Source organism: Pseudorca crassidens, chromosome 3, assembly GCF_039906515.1.
Source record: "Pseudorca crassidens isolate mPseCra1 chromosome 3, mPseCra1.hap1, whole genome shotgun sequence".
NCBI classification, from domain to species: Eukaryota; Metazoa; Chordata; class Mammalia; order Artiodactyla; family Delphinidae; genus Pseudorca; species Pseudorca crassidens.
Window position 1 is genome coordinate 134728650 of NC_090298.1, and position 7920 is coordinate 134736569.

The following is a 7920-nucleotide window of genomic DNA, read 5'->3' on the forward strand; positions in this document are numbered from 1 at the left end:
TTTAACATTTTTCCAGCTACATGTAGAATATAACAGCATAAAAACGGTATGGGTTTGAGGATATGGGGAGGGGGAAGGTTAAGCTCTGACAAAGTGAGAGAGTGGCATGGACAGATATACACTACCAAACATAAAATAGCTAGTGGGAAGCAGCCACTTAGCACAGGGAGATCAGCTCGGTGTTTTGTGACCACCTGGATGGGTGGGATAGGGAGGGTGGGAGGGAGACAAAAGAGGGAGGAGTTATGGGGATGTATGTATATGTATAGCTGATTCACTTTGTTATATAGCAGAAACTAACACACCATTGTAAAGCAATTATACTCCAATAAGGACATTAAAAATAAATAAATAAGTAAAAGAAGACTGACTCATCCAATTAAAAAAACAAAAGAAATTCTCTTGTCCTGGATTCAAGAGAAGGGATGAAGTAAAAGGATGAGGAAGAAGAAGAAGAGGAAATGTGAGCGTGGAGAGGGTAGGAGGAAGAGCAGAAGGCAAATAAGTGTATGTGCTTCCCTTGCCATCCCTGACTTTTTTTTTTTTTTTTTTTGCGCTTCAGGAAAACCGAAAAGCCAGAGAAGAGCACGGAGGTGGTCACCACTGCATGTGAACAAAAAGGTGGAGAGAAGAGAATGGTGGTAATCTGGGCAGGCAACTGGAGGATGACCTGAGTGCATCTCACCAGGGAAGAGTCCCCGTTCCATAGAACCCCTGAAGATGCCAGGCTCTTATGTTTAAATGGGGGGCTGAAGGCGTCTGTGGGGTCACCACATACATCACTCCTGGAGGTGTTGTTCACATTGTGTTCTTTGTAAAGAGTGTCCCTGGTGAGGTTCAACATCTCCCTCTGCAGGACCCAGCCTTGCCCTCCCAACCCGCCAAGGTCAGCAGGCAACATCCCCAGTAAATCACCAGGTGTGGTGAGATATCTGGAGTGGCCCTGGTACCCCCCAGTTCAGGCGTCCTGGGGAAAGGGTGAGGAGGACAGAGGCACCGGGGCTTCTTCTCACGCAAGCAGACAGCTCACCTGGCCCAGCGCTGCTGCATCCCTGTGGGCACGTGGTAGCCCTGGCATGCGGTAGGGGACACAGCAGGATCCACACCTGGCTGGGATTTGCCCACCCCCTGGGGACCCCGCAGCCTCTGTGGAGCCCCACTGAAGGGCCTGGGTCACCTCATGGCACCATTTCTCTTTACCATAGATGTGTAAAAATTGAATACAACACACACACAAAATGAAGGTAATTCAAAGCAATGCTAATTTAGGATGAGTTAAAGGGCCAGGTTTCCAAATTAATTATGACCTTAAAATTAGATAACAAATACATCTGGTTTTATTACACGCTGAAAAACAGTGTCTTCTACAAACTTTTCATGTTGGGATACAGCAAAGCTATAGAATTTATGATTCTATGACCGCAGCATCAGGATATTTTAAAATTAAAAAGCACAGGCAAGTTTGGCTGGGGTGTTAAAGAAAGAAAAATGATTATTAGGGGAAAAGGGAACATTGCAGTTCTCTGCCCACTTCCACTGTGCTGGTCTCATGATGGGCCGTGTTGCGTGTGGGCTGGAGGGACAGGGTCACTACTCCCACCTGTGTCATCAGACCTCCCACTCCTCACAGCGCCCAGGTGGGAGGGACCCACACTTTTCACCCTGGAGCCCCAGAGCCTCCCCTTTCCTCTGCATCACTTTCACTGTTCAGGGGACCAGTCACTTGAACGCCGCCCGGCCAAATGCCCAGGTTAAATCGCCCCTGTAGGACAGGTCTCTCTGCTACCAGAACACACTTGGCAAAGAGCAGCAAACAGGCCCCAGTGCCCTGGGGATGTGAGCCCTGGGGATGTCAGGGCCCAAAGTCACTTGCAGGGTCTGAGTAGCCCCCTGGGTCCCACACACCGACCCCAGGGAGCCCACCTCCCCACTGACTCCAGTCCCTGCCTTTGTGTGGCAGGTTCTGGTCTGACACCTGTGAGGACTGTGACCTGGAGGCCTCAGCCTGAGACTCAGAGGGGATGGAGTTGTCAGAGACGGGCGCGATCCGCGGCTGAAAGCGCGGAATCCAGAGACAGGCGCAAGCCGCGGCTAAAAGCGGGGACCCCAGAGGCGGGCGGGAGACGTTAAGGCTGCTGCTGCAGCCACCAAGGGGCCTGTGTGCGAGCACAGGTCACTCTCCACACCCCTCTTCCGCGGAGCCTGTGCAGCCCGCCACTGCCAGGTTCCCGGGATCCAGGGACAACTTCCCCGGGAGAACGCACAGCGGGCCTCAGGCTGGTGCAGGGTCACGCCGGCCTTTGCCACCGCAGGCCCGCCCCACACTCCGTGCCCCTCCCTCCCCGCCGGCCTGAGTGCGCCAGAGCCCCCGAATCAGCGGCTCTTTTAACCCCATCCTGTCTGAGCAAAAAACAGACGGCCTCCAGCGACCTACACGCAGTGGCAGGGCCAAATCCAAAGCTGAGCCCTGGGAGCTGTGAGAACAAAGAAGAGAAAGGGAAACCTCTCCCAGCAGCCTCAGAAGCAGCGGATTAAAGCTCCACAATCAACTTGATATACCCTGCATCTGTGGAATGCCTGAATAGACAACCAATCATCCCAAATTAAGGAAGTGGACTTTAGGAGCAAGATCTATGATTTTTTCCCTTTTCCTCTTTTTGTGAATGTGTATGTGTATGCTTCTGTGTGAGATCTTGCCTGTATAGTCTTGCTTCCACCATTTGTCCTAGGGTTCTATCCGTCCATGTTTTTTTTTAAAAATTTCTTTTTCTTAATAATTAATTTTAATAACGTTTTTATACTTTACCTTCTTTCTTTCTTTCTTTCTTTCTTTCTTTCTTTCTTTCTTTCTTTCTTTCTTTCTTTCTTTCTTTCTTTCTTTCTTTCTTTCTTTCTTTCTTTCTTTCTTTCTTTCTTTCTTTCTTTCTTTCTTTCTTTCTTTCTTTCTTTCTTTCTTTCTTTCTTTCTTTCTTTCTTTCTTTCTTTCTTTCCTTCCTTCCTTCCCTCCTTTAGACAACGAATCATCCCAAATTGAGGAGGTGGTCTCTGACAGCAAGATTTATGATTTTTCCCCCTTTACCTCTTTTAGTGAGGGTGTATGTGTATGCTTCTGTGTAAGATTTTGTCTGTATAGCTTTGCTTCCAACATTTGTCCTAAGGTTCTATCCGTCCCTTTTTTTTTTCTAAATAAGAATTTTTTAATTCAATAACTTTATTATACTTTATTTTATTTTTACTGTATCTTCTTTCTTTCTGTATTTTTTCCTTCCTTCCCTCCTTCCTTCCTTCCTCCCTCCCTCCCTCCCTCCCTCCTCTCTTTCCTTCTTGCCTTCTTTCCTTCTTTGCTTCTTTCTTTCTTTCTTCCTTCCTTCCTACCCTCCTTTCCTTCTTTCTTTCCTCATACTTCTACTAATTCCCTCTACTTTTTCTCCCTTTTCTCCTGAGCCGTGTGGATGAAAAGCTTTTGGTGCTCCAGCCAGGAGGCAGGGCCCTGCCTCTGAGGTAGGAGAGCCAACTTCAGGACACTGGTCCACAAGAGACCTCCCAGCTCCACATAATATCAAATGGCGAAAATCTCCCAGACACCTCCATCTTAACACCAGCACCCAGCTTCACTCAACGACCAGCAAGCCACAGTGCTGGAAAACCTATGCCAAACAACTAGCAAAACAGGAACACAACCCCACCCATTAGCAGAGAGGCTGCCTAAAATCATAATAAGGCCACAGACACCCCGAAGCACACCACCAGACGTGAACCTGCCCACTAGAGAGACAAGATCCAGCCTCATCCACCACAACACAGGCACTAGTCCCCTCCACCAGGAAGCCTACACAACCCACTGAACCAACCTTAGCCACTGGAGACAGACATCAAAAACAGGAGGAACTATGAACCTGCAGCCTGCAAAAAGGAGACCCCAAACACAGTAAGATAAGCAAAATGAGAAGACAGAAAAACACACAGCAGATAAAGGAGCAAGATAAAAATGCACCAGACCTAACAAATGAAGAGGAAATAGGCAGTCTACCTGAAAAAGAATTCAGAATAATGATAGTAAGGTTGATCCGAAATCTTGGAGAAGAAATAATATTCTTTCCATGAGCTCTAAAACGTCTTACTCATGTCATCAATGTGAAAAAGTAGGCTCTCTCCTCCTGTTTGTAGCCTCCTAGGTGCCCTTTCTGGAGACGACCTACTTATTCTTCCAGGCATTTAATACTTGAACATTTATGTAGGTAGCACTCATGAAGTACCCATCATTTTTCTTCAGGCTTTGTATTTACTAATTTTTAGCCTCAGAACATAATACGAATAAGCAGGTCCCACTAATATTTCCATATCACTGGCCAGGGAACTGAGAAACAGAAGGGCTAAGTTACTAACCTTCCCAGGTACACGTGACGTTCAAACAGGATTTGATTTCAGGCCATCAGGCACCAGCACCCATACTATCCTTCATTGTGTTGTGCTGACTTTGTACTTGTCTCATGTAAATAAAGTTATCTTCCCCATGTGATGAGCCTGTTGGGTATTTTTAGTGCACACTCAAATGCAAGGTCCATCTTCATAAGCCCTACTTTGATTCAGGGGACTCCCCGGGCAGCTAGTAATAAGGAGATCTGAAGTTTCACCTGTGAATAAGTTAAGACTTTTGCCAGGAAGATGTCAACACCTCTATTGTGAATGTATTTCCTAGGAACTTGTTTCAGGAATATGAAGAGAAAAAGACAAGGATTCAAACCAAGGATACATATGGGGATTGATCCTCCGTGAAGAAAATATACTGGCTGGCCCTCACCGTCATTCAACAGCTCAAAATGAACATCTAGTCCCAAAGGGTTGAGCCTCAAATATCATCCCATACAAGCCACTCCATTGAAGTCACTGTGGGAATTCCATCCTGAAACTGATCAAGAGTAATGACTATAAAAATGTTGTCATATTATCTTTGATTGAGATATAATTCACATTCCATCAATTCACATTTTTTTTTAACTGTGTGATTTGGCTGCTTTTAGTGTACTCAGGTTTTGCAATCAACATCTCTAATTCCAGTACATTTTCATCATCCCCAAGAGAAACCTCATACCTAGTATCAGTCATTCTCATTCTGTCCTCCCCTTTCACCCCAGCCCTGGGTCTTTCTGTCTCTATTGATTTTCCTATGCTGGACCTTTCATATGAATAGAACCACACAATGTGCGGACTTCTGTGTCTGACTTTTGCAGTAAGCAAAATGTATTCAAGGTGCATCCAGGTTGTAGCATGTATCTGTCCTTCACCCTTTTAATGGCTGAATAACATTCATTGTATGGATATAACACATTTTAGTTTTCCATTCCTCAGTTGGCGAATAGTTGGGTTGTTTCCACTTTTTGACTATTATGAATAATGATATGACAATATAACACTCATGTACAAGGTTTTGTGTGAACATACGTTTTTTTATTTCTCCTGGACATATACCTGGGAGTGGAGTTCCTGGCCCATATTGTATCTCTGTGTTGAACTTTTTGAGGAACGGCCAAACTATTTTCTTTTTCATATTTGCACCAGCAATGCTTGAAAGTGCCACTTTCCCCACATCATTGCCAACCCTTGTTTTTAAAAAAATTATATGGCACAATAGTGGGTATGAAGTGGTATCTCACTGTGGTTTCAGTTTGCATAATTTTGACTAATAATTTTGGACATGTTTTCATGTGCTTATTGGCAATTTGTGTCTCTTCTTTGGAGCAGTATCTATGCAGATTCTTTTTCTCATTCTTAAAATTTGGTTATTTGACATTTTATTTTTGAGTTGCCAGTGTTCTTTACATATTCTGAATACTAGGCTTTATCTGATATATGACTTGCAAACATTTTCCTTCATTCTGAAGGTTGTATTATGTCTTTCTTGATGGTGTTCTTTGAAACACAAAGGATTTTAATTTTGATAAAGTCCAATTTCTTTTTCCTTTTGTTGCCTGTGCTTTTGCTATCATAATTAAGAGTTCATTGCCAAATCCAAGACCATGAAGATTTATCCCTTTTTTTCTTCAGAAATTTGTATAGTTTAGCTCTTATGTTTAACTCTTTGATCCATTTTAAATTCAAAGTCTATTTTGTCTGATATTGGTATAGACACTCCTGCTCTCTTGTTTACTATTTGAGTTTTCTCACTGAGTTTGGAATTCCCTTTTCTATCCTTTAACTTTCAACCTGCTTGAGTCTTTTGATCTCAAGTAAGTCTCTTGTAGACAGCATATAGTTGGATCATATGTTTTTACCTATTCTGCCAATCTCTGTATTTTGATTGGAGAGTGTAATGCATTTACATTTAAAGTAATTGCTGACCAAAAAAAAGACTTATTTCTGCTATTGTGCTGTTTCTTTTCCATCTGCCCAAAGCTTTTTTGCCCCTCATTTCCTGCATTCCTATCTTTCGTTGTGTGTGTTTAGCTGATTTCTTACAATAAAATATTTAAATTACTTTCTCACTTCCTTTTGGGACTATTCTATAGCTATTTTCTTTGTGTTTACCATGGGGATTACCTTTAACATCCTAAAATTAAAACACTCTAATTTGAACTTATACCAGGTTAAACTCCACAACATCCAAGTTCTTGAAGCTAAAAGAGCATATACTACTATCTCAATGCAAAAAACCTTCTCCAAGACACACTGCAGTTTCTGCCTGGCTGGGACATTGCCCCAGAGTGGGGTTAAGTTTAAGGAGTCGAAGGAGGCATACATTTCCATCCTCTGGATCACTGCTCACCAAAAAATACATAATGCCAGGCACATATGTAATTTTGAATTTTCTAATGAACACACCAGGAAAATGAAAATGGTGAAGTCAATGTAAATAATAGATTTTTAATTCAGTATCTGCAAAATGTTAGAATCTTTACATGTGGCACGAGAAATGTGGTCATATTACGAGGGCTTGAGAGCCGCATGGGGCAAGATAGAGGACAAACAGCATGCACTTGAAACTCTAAGAAGTGAACGCTAACAGGCAGATGGGGCCTGGAAGTCCACAGTTGAATAACAGCCCGTAACAGGGTGATTATGGTGGGTTTTTTTCCTGCCTCTGTCTCCCAGCTTACGCAAGGCACGCAAAGTCCAGCAGCAGCTGAAAGTTAAAACCATGGGATCAACCTTTTATTTCTAGCCAGACAAGTGAGAAAGTGGGGGGCTTGGATGTTGAGGAGTGAGGGGGTCATCCCCATTGGTCTTTTTCTCCCCAGTTACCACATCTCCCCTGCAACCTCAGTGATGGCAGAGGCCTTCACTGAGAAATGGCCTGTGTCTCTGGACAAAGGAACAGGTTAAGAGGCTCCTATTGTCTGAAGAGTGTGGGGGCATGCCCGTTATTTTCCTTTCTTTTCTCTTGCTATTTAAATTGACAAGAACAGATACTACACTTGATCTTAGCCAAAAGGCTGAGATGAAATAGACAAAATAAACTTTAAGCTAAAATTACTGTCAAGTATAAATTTTACTAATCTAGTAATTCCAAAGGACCAAAGAGCAGGGCAGTGGCTTTATTGAGAACCCAGGATTTCCGAGTGTCCACCGTGCTCAGTCACTTTTAAATCATCAGCACAGCCCTATAATTCAGAGATTTAGGTGAAGTGACTTGCCCAGCGTCACACAGCTAAGTGAGAGTCTTCTGGGACCAACGGTAACTTTTGCAAAGGCGTCTCTTGCTATACTTAATCACTGCCACCATCTGACACTCACATTCTTTCTTTTTATACTATTCTGTTTCCTTGGGTCAAAGAATCCGACCCCTGAATTAAGGTTAAATAGCAATTAGTGGCAGATCAAAAGCCAAAATCGCTTCAAGATATTCTTTTAATTCCCCCAAGTAATGCCTTTAGTCACAAAAATATAGAACAATATAGAAAATTACAAGTCAAGTGACCTTAG

The 7920-nt window shown here is 43.4% G+C and overlaps 1 pseudogene; it reads right to left on the minus strand.

The window, feature by feature from the left end:
* Window positions 1-7336: 7336 nt before the first annotated feature.
* LOC137222896 (U2 spliceosomal RNA) lies at window positions 7337-7442 on the minus strand (annotated as a pseudogene).
* Window positions 7443-7920: the final 478 nt, after the last annotated feature.